Source organism: Chiloscyllium plagiosum, chromosome 16 (assembly GCF_004010195.1).
Source record: "Chiloscyllium plagiosum isolate BGI_BamShark_2017 chromosome 16, ASM401019v2, whole genome shotgun sequence".
In the NCBI taxonomy this organism is placed as follows: Eukaryota; Metazoa; Chordata; class Chondrichthyes; order Orectolobiformes; family Hemiscylliidae; genus Chiloscyllium; species Chiloscyllium plagiosum.
Genome location: NC_057725.1, coordinates 67,052,342 through 67,064,424, shown reverse-complemented (window position 1 = coordinate 67,064,424; position 12,083 = coordinate 67,052,342).

Below are 12,083 nucleotides of genomic sequence, written 5' to 3'. Positions count from 1 at the left end.
TGACTCCCTCGTCAGGTCCACACCCCCCACCAACCCAACCTCCACTCCCGGCACCTTCCCCTGCAACCACAAGAAATGCAAAACTTGCGCCCACACCTCCCCCTTTACTTCCCTCTAAGGCCCCAAGGGATATTTCCATATCCGCCACAAATTCACCTGCACCTCCACACACATCATCTATTGCATCTGCTGCACCCGATGTGGCCTCCTCTATATTGGGGAGACAGGCCGCCTACTTGCGGAACATTTCAGAGAACACCTCTGGGACACCCGGACCAACCAACCCAACCATTTCAGCTATCACTGTCAAAACAGTTGTCCTGCAAAACCATATTTTTTTGCTATGTAAGCTTACATATCACCCTTCCTGAATCCTCCCCCTCTAGTTTTTTGAAGCCCTCTCATAAGTTTGATTGCATAAAGATGGTATGACATATTGACAGAGTAATTGGCAACAGGTATTTTTGTTGATGGAGTTTGTGGATGAGTGCCATGCTTCTAGGAATTCCCTGGCTGTTCTTTGTTTGGCTTGCCCTATAATGGTAGTGTTGTCCCAGTCGAATTCATGTTGCTTGTCGTCTGCGTGTGTGGCTACTAAGGATAGCTGGTCGTGTCGTTTCGTGGCTAGTTGATGTTCATGGATGCGGATCGTTAGCTGTCTTCCTGTTTGTCCTATATAATATTTTGTGCAGTCCTTGCATGGGATTTTGTACACTACATTAGTTTTGCTCATGCTGGGTATCGGGTCCTTCGTTCTGGTGAGTTGTTGTCTGAGTAAATTATGAAAGTAATTACTATATTCTCACTGTTGTGGAGCAGGGGTTGGGGTCAAAGTAGGTGGGAGTGGAATACAAAAGCATGGAGGCTATACTTCAGTTACATAGGTCACTGACAAGACAATATCTGCAGCACTGTGCATAGTATTTGCCACCAAAGGATTTAACAGTGCAAACAGTTCAGAAAACCCTACTAGGCAGTTATCGGGAATGGGTGGTTTATCTTATGAGGCAAAATAGGTCAGGCTGGGCTTTACTAGAGTGTAGGACAGCAACAGGTGACTTGGTTGAACCATTTAAGATCTTGAAGGGTTTTGCCACAGTAGACATAGAGAAGAAGTTTCCTCTTCTGGTCAAATTTAGAACTTGGAGTTGTTGTGTATAAACCAAGGAAAGCCCAGTTAACATAAAGATTAGGTGAAGTTTCTTTTCTGTCAGTGTGTTGTTCATCTTTGGATCTCTTTGTGAAAAAGTATTGGAGTACTTTAAACATTTTTGTGACAAATGGTAGACAGATTTTGTTGAAAGGTTATCACTAGTGGACAATAATGTAGATTTGAGGTTAAAATCAGATTAGCCATGACCTTGTTGAATGGGGCTGAATGACCTTTTCCTGCTCCTGATTTGAATGTTCCTTTCTTGGTCTTCATACACAGAGACATTGAATACGTAAGCAGGGAAGTTGTGCTGAACCGTTATAAAATTGTTGTTAACTCACAACTGCAACCTTACGCCCAGTTCTGATTGTCAGCAATTGAGAAGATGTGAGACTTTGAGAGGGTGCAAGAGAGATTGAGGGATGGGGTTTTGTAGGCACAGCTAATCTGGAGAAACTGAAGCTGCTATCTTTGGAGGAAAGGAGATTGAGGAGAGATTTGATACATGTTTCTGAGACCATTACAGCAGAAAAGTAAATTGAGAAAGAAAAATAGTGTCAATTATCTGACAGTACAAGGACCAAGATTTAAGATTGCAGCAAATATTAATGACCAGGATCTCGTTACCCATGAATATAGTGGAAATGGAAATGATCAGTGATTTCAAATGGAAATTGGATGGTCACTTGAGAGCAATATATTTGCAGAATGAGGGAGATATAGTGAGAGAAGTGGACTAACTCGCCTGTTTTCCAGGATCTCATAGGCTAAATGGACTCCTTCTGTGCTGAAAAGACTTTTGGGGACATGAAGCAGGTGGAAAGGATAATACGATGGTGTTCCCATGCATCTGCTGCCCTTGTCCTTTGAAGTTAGAAGTAATTGCAATTTTGGATGGTGTGGTGAAAGACATTTTAGTGGGTTACGGCAGTGTATCTTGTATATGATACCTCCTGGTGCCATTGTGTGCCAATGGTGGAGGAAGTGTGTGATTAAGGTAGTGGAGTATTGATCAAGTGGGTTGCGTTTTCCTAGATGGTGTCAATAATTTTGCCTTCTTTAAGTGGAGAATATTTCAGCACATTTCTGCCTTACATCTTCGACATATGAGTGGGACGCCAATGGGGAGTCAGGAGGTGAGTTACACTCTGAAGAATTCCCAGTCTTAGACTAGCTCTTGTAGCTGCAGTATTTATACCACCGATCAGGTTAAGTATTTGGTCAATGATGGACCCATGATGTTAATAATGGGGAGTTATTCTTTAATAATTTTTAGATAAACTTGAAATAAAATTGGAAAATGTAGTCACACACAGACTCCTTCAGACTGAGGTGACACCAGGTGCCAGTGTCTGTACAAGGGGCTGAGTAGGATTGAGCTGTCACTGTCTCTGAATGATTTCCTCCCTCTATGTATTCCTCCTGTTCCTTAAAAATATCCTGTCATGTTAACCTGTTATCATGGTGCTGGGTACGTCAGACTGTGCTCTTCATAGGTGGCTGGTTGTAACTTCCTAATTTAATTTAATTTTCAGTTTGTCATAAAGCTAAATACAAATGTGTACACATTTGCTTGAGAGAGATCCTAATGTCATGTGATCTCACTACTGGTGCAGGATGGCTATTAGCATGTTTTTAATTTGTAACCCTTTACAGTAAAGTCATTTCTATTTTAATGTAGACCCAGCTGAAGCCTGTAGTGTATATGTAGACAGTAGAATTGAAGAGGCCACAAAACACCACTGTTCAGTTTTATCTTAGGCAGGAAGAACAGGAATACTGAACCAGATCAAACAGAATTGGTCTTAGTTGCTATCATAGGTCCAAAAACAAACATGGCAATGTTTGTAACCAACCCATAATTGTTCATTGTATTGCAGGCTGCATACAAACAAGAGGCTTGTTTAACTAACCCACCACATGTGAATAAATAATTTTTTTAGATTAGATTACTTACAGTGTGGAAACAGGCCCTTCGGCCCAACAAGTCCACACCGACCCTCCGAAGAGCAACCCACCCAGACCCATTCCCCTACATTTACCCCTTCACCTAACACTACAGGCAATTTAGCATGGCCAATTCACCTGACCTGCACATTTTTGGACTGTGGGAGGAAACCCACACAGACAATGTGCAAACTCCACACAGACAGTTGCCTGAGGCGGGAATTGAACCCGGGTCTCTGGCACTGTGAGGCAGCAGTGCTAACCACTGTGCCACCGTGCTGCCCTGTAATTAAAGGTAAATTAACCCTGTTGAAAAGCCCGTTGACCTGTACAAGTTGAATGGCAGGTGTAGTGATTGGAAGGAACTCAGCCAGTAATAGAATATGACAGGTTAAGAGCCCCAATCAGTGAGCCCTGACTGACAGATATAAACCTGCACACACACAACATGGGTGCTGGGGGGAAAAAATCAGCACTACCGCAGCTAGGTGGTAGAGTGGGGCTTACAAAAAGGGAGAAAGGAAGAAAAAAAGGAAAATAAATAAACAGGAGTATCAGGGGTTCCGCTCACTCTAGGAGCCAGCTCTGGACTCGTGTCCCTGTATTATCCATGTGTAAGTAGAGGGTGACCTTGGTGAAACGACACCAGTCTTCGTAGAGTTATTTCAATGATGCCAAGACAAAAACCTGCCCCTGGGGACACTCACTCATAACAGTTGCCTTAGAATTGGTGTAAGCATTTCTGGCAGCAGGCTTTTACTTGTAAAGCTTGACTCATTCAATTCTGCTATCGAGGACTGGGTCCAGTTGTTGGAAACTTTTTTTCCAGGCAAATGACTTTGGGGCAGATGAAAAGCAACGAGTAACTCTTCTGACAGTATGTGGACCCACAGCTTCTTTGGTTACCAGGAACTTAATTTTTCCAGAGGCACCAGACATGAAAATCTTTCAAGAATTGACTGATTTAACTGAGTAATATTATGGCTGCAAGCCATCTGTAATTTTTAGATGCTATCAGTCAATTCAATCAGTTCAAGAACCAAGAAATTGGTATTGGGATTTTTGATAAGCGGGTTAAGATGACTGGCAGAGGCATCTGATCTTGGTTTAACCCTAAATTATGTGGGATTAACAATGTGACCATGAAAAAGTGACTACTAGCTAAGGCCCATCTAGACTTCAAACAGGCACTACAACTGGCTTTGTTGTTCGAAAATGTAGCAAGTGGAGCTATGAGTTACAAGGTATACCAGTGGAAGTGGACACCCTTGCCAAGCCAACTGAGCTTGGGAACACCACTTAAGTGAAGGCAGTTGTATAGCTTCACTCAGGTCATATCTGGAACAGAGGCACCCTAGTCCACCCCACGGCAAAATCACCACACATAGCCAAGCCTCAGTCAAATGGTTAAAATTTTCTCAGGGATCTGGGTCAGCAGGTCATTGTAATAGTTGCCAGACTTAAGATTACAGAAGAGTCCAATGGGCTTGAATTGAGTAAGAGAACTCACAAGCCGGTATCCAGGAGAATGCACATCCCGGAACATCCATCGATAATTGGTTTGGAACAGTTAATTGCTTAGTAACATTCAAATCAGAATCAAAATAAATGTCTGGCTAATTGATCACCCAGTTCTATTGGTGAATGATCACAATACAGCTGTATCAGTGATTGCAGAAGCAGTCTTCATCAAACTTCACTCTGGACTTCAACCCTTAAGTTTATGTAAGACTTTGGCCAGGCTGAGATTCTAACTGGGGAACCCCTACAGATTAAAAGTATAACTTTGGTTCCAGTCTCTCACGAGAAGCAGCTGGTTCAATTATCATTGATTGTAGCAAAAGGTTCAGGCCCAAGCCTGATGGGGTGAAATTGCTTGAGAAAGATTCAACTTGATTGGCTCAACGTGTTTCGATTAGAAAATGCTGGTCTGAGTGAAGTCCTAATTAAATACTAGGAGGTTTTTCAGGAAGGTCTAGGGACTATCTTAGGGGCCACAGACACCTGACATGTTGGCCAAAAAGCAATTCTACAATTCTCCAAGGCCTGCATGGTGCCATTTGCCTTACATGCAAGAGGTGGAGGCAGAAATCAGGAGGCTGGAAAGCGACAGAATCATCAAACCAGCACATTTTACGGAATGGGCCACACTTGTACCAATGGTGAAGCCTAATGATTTGGTTTGTCTTTGTGAGGGTTTTGAAACAAATGGTGGACTGTTTTTTGCAGTTGGATAAATACCCAATCCTTCACATAGAGGACGTATGAACAAAACTGGTGGGAGGCTACCCTTCACGAAGCTGCACTTGTGCCATGTGTACCTGCAATTGCAATTAGATAAGGATTCCCAGAGGTATGCGACATTAATAAGGGTTTGTCCCAAGATACGAGACTGCTTTTTGGGGTATCATCAGTCTGAGCCATTTTCCGGTGGATTATGGAGAACATTTTACTAAGCCGCCATTTTTCTAGATGACCAATAGGGAGCATTTAGAAAATTCAGAAATAGTGCTTAAACATTTCTCCAAGTTAAGGAAATGCCTTAGGAGGGAAATATGTGTGTTTCAGGTACCCAAGTGACCTATTGAGCTACAGAGTTGACAAAACCGGGTTACACCCATTGGAATTTAACGTGATGGTGTTTAAAGGTGTCCTCGCTCCAATGTCTGTATAGAGCTTCGGTCTTTCACTGGGTTGATGAATTATTATAGAAAACTCAAATATTAACCTGGCCTCCATCCTGGCAGAGATTTTCCTGCCCATCTAAACACCTCATCTACTGTGTCTGTTGCTCTCAATGTGGTCTCCTCTAGACTGGGGAAACAGGATGCCAACTGTTTCAGAAAACATCTCTGGAACACATGCACCAAACAACCCCACTGCCCTGTGGCCAACCACTTCAACTCCCCTTCCAACTTCACCAAGGACATACGAATCCTGGACCAAACCCAAGTCACTGATGCCTGGAGGAAAAGTGCCTCATCTTCTGTCTTGGGACCCTTCAAGCAAACAGCATCAGCACTGACTTCACTAGTTTTCTTATCTCCCCTCCCTCCACCTCATCCCAGATCCAAACCTAGATCCAATCCCTGACCGCAGCATCACGCTCTTGACTCCCCCACATACACACACATTCCTGATGAAGGGCTTATGCCCGAAACAGCGAATCTCCTGCTCCTTGGATGCCGCCTGACCTGCTGTGCATTTCCACCGCCACATTTTTTGACTCTGATCTCCAGCACCTGCAATCCTCACTTTCTCTCCCTTATATTTGCTGTTGAGAAAGGATCAGCCTTAGAAATGATCTTGTAGCCAAGATGTAGCCTTTAGGGAAATGAAGGAGCAGCTGTCGTGTCTAAGGTGTTGGCACATTACGATCCCAAGTGAGATGTGGTGCTGACATGCGATGCCTCCCTAGACATTATCGGACAGTACTGACTCACTGGTGGCCCAGCTCAGAGCACTGTCACTCATGCTGAGGTCGTATAGTCTGAATCCAGGCCTCCCCAGGTTCAGAGCTGCTGAAACGGGTTCTACAGAGGAGTAGTTCAGGCAAAGAGACCTCTGGCAAGTGGGAGGCCTTTAACAGTGAGATAGCTAGAGTTCCTATATGTTCCTGTGAGGGTGAAGGGCAAGGTTGGCAGGAAAAGGGAACCCTGGATAATAAGAGATATTGAGGCTTTGACCAGAATAAAGGAAGCGTGGCTCAGGTACAGTCAGCTGGGATCAAGGGAATCCCTGGAGGTACACAGGAAATTTAGGAGCTTACTGAAGGAAATCAGGAGGAGGAAAAGGGGGCATGAGGTAGTCTTGGCTGAGAAGATTAGGCTGAATCCAAAGAGGCACTTTAATATATTAAAGGAAAAAGAATAACTAGAGAGAGAATAAGGCCCCTCAAGGACCAAAATGGACATGTATGTGTAGAACAGCAGGAGATAGGTGAAGTTCTCAATGAATATTTCTCCTCTGTATTTACTGTGGAGAAAGACAGGAAGACTTGGGAACTGGAGGGAGTTAGTGGCATTACCTTGGGTACAGTCCATATCACTGTAGAGGAGGTGTTGGATGTATCAGAATTTATGAAGGTGTATAAATCTCCTGGCCCTGACCAGATATATCCAAGAACCCTGCAAGAGGCTAGAGAAGAAATTGCAGGGGCTCTGGCTGATATTTTTGTATCATCATTAGCCACAGGTAAGGTCCCAGAAAACTGGAGGGTAGCAATTGTTGTGCCATTATTCAAGAAGAGCTGGAAAGAAAAGCCTGGGAACTATAGACCAGTCAGCTTAACATTGGTGCTGGGTAAATTACTTGAGAAGATTTTGAAGGCTAAGATATATATGTATTTGAAAAGTCAGGGTTTGATTAGGAGTCTTCAGCCTGGCTTTGTGAGTGGGAAATCATACTTCACAAATTTATGAGAGTTCTATGATGAAGTGACCCGGGAGGTTGATGAGCATGGCGTGGTAGACATAGTCTATATGGATTTCAATAAGTCCTTTGATAAGGTTCCACATAGTTAGATTGTATGGAAGGTTACATCAATTGGAATCCACGGGGAGCTGGCAAATTGGATACAAAATTGGCTTGATGGTAGGAAGGAGATGGTAATATAGTGGAAGGATGCTTTTCTGACTGGAGGCCTGTGACTTGTGGAGTGCCTCAGGGGTTGGTGCTGGGCCCATTACTGTTTGTTATCTATATCAATGATTTGGATGAGAATGTACAAGGCATGATTAGTAAGTTTGCTGATGACGCTAAAATAGAGGGTACTGTGGACAGTGAGGAAGGTTATTAGAAATTGCAGCAGGACCTTGATCAGCTGGGGAAGTGGACCAATAAATTGCAAATGGAGTTTAATATAGAAGTGTGAGGTCTTGCATTTTGGAAAGTCAAATCAAGGTAGGACTTTAAGGGCCTTAGTGGTAGTGGAACAGAGGACCTTGGAGTTCAGGTGCACAGTTCTCTGAAAGTGAAGTCACAGGTAGACAGGGCAGTGAAGAAGGCCTTCATCAGTCGGGGCATTAAGTATAGAAGTTGAGAAGTTATGTTGCAGTTGTACAGAACATTTGTGAGGCCGCACTTGGAATATTGTGTTCAGTTTTGGTCATCTTGTTGTAGGAAGGATATTATTAAACTGGAAAGAGTGCAGAAGATATTTACAAGCATGTTGCCTGGACTCAGTGGTCTGAGTTATAGGGAAAGGTTGGACAAGCCAGGACTTCTTTTTTTCTTTAGAGGGTAGGAGATTGTGGGGGGAATCTTATAGATGTGCATAAGGTCATGAGAGGCATGGATAAGGTGAATGCACTCACTCATTTTCCCAGTGTGGGGAATCGACAACTAGAGGGCATCAGTTTAAGGTTAGAGGGGAAAGAATAAAAGGGAACCTGAAGGGTAACTTCTTTTACACAGAGGGTGGCAAGCATATAGAATGAGCTGCCAGCAGAAGTGGTTGAGGTTGGTACACTAACATTTAAAAGGGATTTGGATAAATACATGGATAGGAAAGGTATAGAAGGGTAAGGGTCAAATGCAGGGAAATGGGATTAGCATGGACAGATGTTTTGGTCAGCATGGACCAGTCTGTGCCAAAGGGCCTGTCTCTGTACTGTAGAACTCTAGAGCACAGCGGCTCGGTGGTTAGTACAGTTGCCTCATGGTGTTGGAGATCTGGGTTCGATTCTAGCCTGTGTGATGTTTGCAAATTCTCCCCGTGTCTGTGTGGGTTTCCTCCGGGTGCTCCGGTTTCCTCCCACAGTCCAATGAGCAGGTTAGGGTGAATTGGCTGTGCTAAATTGCCCATAGTGTTCAGGGATGTCTAGGCTTGGAGTATTGCATAGGGGAATGGGTCTGGGTGGGATACTCTTCTGAGGGTTGGTGTGGACTTGTTGAGTCAAATGGCCTGTTTCAACACTGTAGGAATTCTATGATTCAGACTAGGAAGTCAGGACCCTTCCAACAGTCACGCTGCAGACACTGACTCGGAGCACTCCTAGTACCAAGAACAGTAACTCTGCAGACAGGCTGTTGTACGCAATACTGGATGCTTTATTGATAATATTTGTTTTCTGGTGACTCTAATTTCATTGTGGCTAAATGGACACTATGATTGTTAGCAATAGAGGAAAGTTAAGATGCAGAACAATTATAGAATAAGGGTTTGTGGGTGTATTCAGTGCAACCATATTCAGATGAAGAAATCATGGATGGCTCTGGTACTGATTGACTTTCTCCTTGCTCTTCTGGCACTTTCTCATCCTGCCCCAAAGGCGTTTATTGCAACCTGAGTGCTGTACCCTTATAATGACAAGGTTGTGCAGGATAAAGCGACCATGGTGAATCAAGATAGATGTTCTAATGAGTAGGGTTTCTCCACAGCAGTTTTGACAGTAGAATTACTGCTTCAATACCCGAATAATATAGTTGAAGAAGTACATATGGTGGTCACATATGGCTGAGTTCTGGAGCAAAATACTGAGAAGGTATGGAGCAGATTGCTCCTGTTGTCTGGTTTAACCTGGTGGCTGGGCAATTGTGTGAACTTTGTACAAGTACGGAATGAAAACAGCAGCTACTCGATATCAGGTATTTACCAAAGTGTAATGCTGAGCATGACTACACATGAACTGTATATTCAGGCAGTGGGAATCTTTGTGATTATGATGCATCTCACAACTTGGATGGGGCTCCTGCAAAGGTATGAACATCTTATTGATGGTCCTGCACTGTGGGCAATGCAACTATCTTGGCAAAGCCACGTTTCTCCATTTCTCGGAGGTCTGAGAAAATAACTATACTTCCCTGTTATTAGAGTTGCACTCATCCAAGTATTTGGAGGAGTATTCTATTACACTCCTGTCTTGTGCCTTGCAGATGGTGGACAGGCTTGGGAGTCAGGAGGTGAGTTACTCACTGCAGTTACTCCTAGACTCTGGCCTGTTCTCTACAGTGTCGAAACAAGGCATTCAGTCCAACCAGTCCACACTGACACTCTGAAGAGCATCCCACCCAGACCCATCCCTTTAACCCTGCATTTCCCATAGCTAATGTACCCCACCTACGCATCACTGAACACCATGGGCAATTTAGCATGGCCAATCTACCTAACTTCCACATCTTTGGACTGTTCTTCAGCCAGTGTATTAATATGGCTTTTCCAGTTCAGTTTTTGGTCAATGGTACCCCCTCCCCCACCCTCCAGGGTGTTGACAGTGGGACTTTCAGTGATGGCAATGTGACTAAATGTCAAGGGATGATAGATCATCTTTTGTTGAAGATGGTCATTTATGTGGCATGAATTGCCAATTACTTGCCACTTGTCAATCCAAGCCTCATTTTTGTTCAGGTTTTGTCACATTTGAGCATGGACTGCCTTAGTATCCAAGGAGATATTGTTATGGTCCAGAATAGCCCCCCTCAAAATATTAAATAGATAGTCTAGACCGTACCTTTTTCTTATTTTAAAGGTAAGTGAAGTTGCTGTATTCCAGATGCAATACGATTGGTGAAACTACCAGACTTGAAGCAAAACACATGTCATTCATACACTCTAGTTAAAATCCAACCAGAGAAACAATAAAGAAATAAAGACTAGCTGTAACTCTTTTGGAATGCTTAACAGAATAATAGATTAGTTAGCTAGTAAACAGAAACATCCCATAAGCAGACCCTTGGCAAAACTCAGTTCAGAAAACAGACAGTCTCACATGCAACTCTAGCAGGCCAAGAGGAAAAACATCAAGAGAAGTCTGAGAGTGCAGCAAGGAGAGATGTACTACAGCAACAGACCCAGCAACAACCGCTACTGAAAAAATAAGAAACTAAAATTCCTGGTTCTGTGAGAACTTGACCACATCGCTTCATGCTGCTTCTATTGCTCCAACTCAAAACAAAACCAAGGCCTCACAAGGTGTTTACTTTATTGGCTTTCCACAAACACAGCTCGTCACCTCTATTATAAAACTTCTTTAAAATAAAGGACAAAATAACCTTGTTAAAGCCACAATATCATCACAATCTGAATGGTGCTGAACATTGTTCATCGATGATTGCACATCACTTCTAACCATTTCCTTTGTGTCAAGTATAACTCCAACTAGCAGGCAGTCTTTTTTTCCTAGATTCCCATTGACCCCAGTTTTGTTAGGACTCCTTCTAACTCAAGAAAATTCTAGGTCTGACTGACTGGCTGCCAATGTAAGGATCTTCTAATGCAATAACAAAATGATATCATTGCCAAAAACTCAAATGAACTGTGAGAAAGGCCCTTAATTCCTCTCTTCTGGTCTGAACTCTTGATCCAGAATATTTTTTCCGTTTTGTCATTGGTTTCCACTCATAATATTTCTTCAGAGATGTCTGTTTTGCCTGTCCTATTTGTGAACAATTGTGTGCGCTTTGGATTGAAAGAGTCTCTCGTTTAAGTTTACATATTAGCAATTAATGATTGATTTTGTCACTTGTTGAGGGATAGGTTTGCTTGTAATAAATATACTTTGTTCTCTTGTTTACTGATTAAACCTAATGTGAGTTTATTTTAATTTATAGTGGCCAAACTCAGACAGATTAACCACCTTAGTAACTGAATTGGTCATATGTACATTTGTAACTGCTGATCATGGGCTTGATTTCCTGTGTTTGTGAAGCCTCATTCTTCCTCCAAAATGCGTCATATTGCACTTACCTACGTTAAGTTGAATACGCCAATAACCTCTACCTGTTTCAGCAGTGTGTCTGTGACTTCCTGAAGTTGAATATTATCTACTGATTACTACATTTCACTGTTTTATCAACAATCCAGAAAAACACTGGGATAGCATCACAGCTTTAGATTAAACGATGGTGATGAGGGTCCAGTAGTTTGAAAGACCAGCATGCAAGAGAGTATTATAAAAACTTGTTATCTAGTTCATTATAACAATTAGAATTAAATAATCACTTAGTAAATAATCTCAGAAGTCTTTTGACGTAGTGGTGAATG